Below are 221 nucleotides of genomic sequence, written 5' to 3' on the forward strand. Positions count from 1 at the left end.
ATTGTTTTAAAAAACTGGGACATGATAAATTATACAGGTCTCAAGGCTTCACACACACAGAGACTATAGGAGGATATTTTTCAGAGCGGAACACAAAGGTGCAATACCTATGTGCATCTAATCATATAAAATAATAGTAATCGAAATGAACTACAGGAAATGGAAATGAGTTTTTTTTCTTTGTTGCTGTTTTTGTTTTCTTTTCCCTTTGTCTTGTTTGT

Source organism: Dipodomys merriami, unplaced genomic scaffold (assembly GCF_024711535.1).
Source record: "Dipodomys merriami isolate MVZ:Mamm:240054 unplaced genomic scaffold, mDipMer1.0.p SCAF_29, whole genome shotgun sequence".
Taxonomy (NCBI): domain Eukaryota; kingdom Metazoa; phylum Chordata; class Mammalia; order Rodentia; family Heteromyidae; genus Dipodomys; species Dipodomys merriami.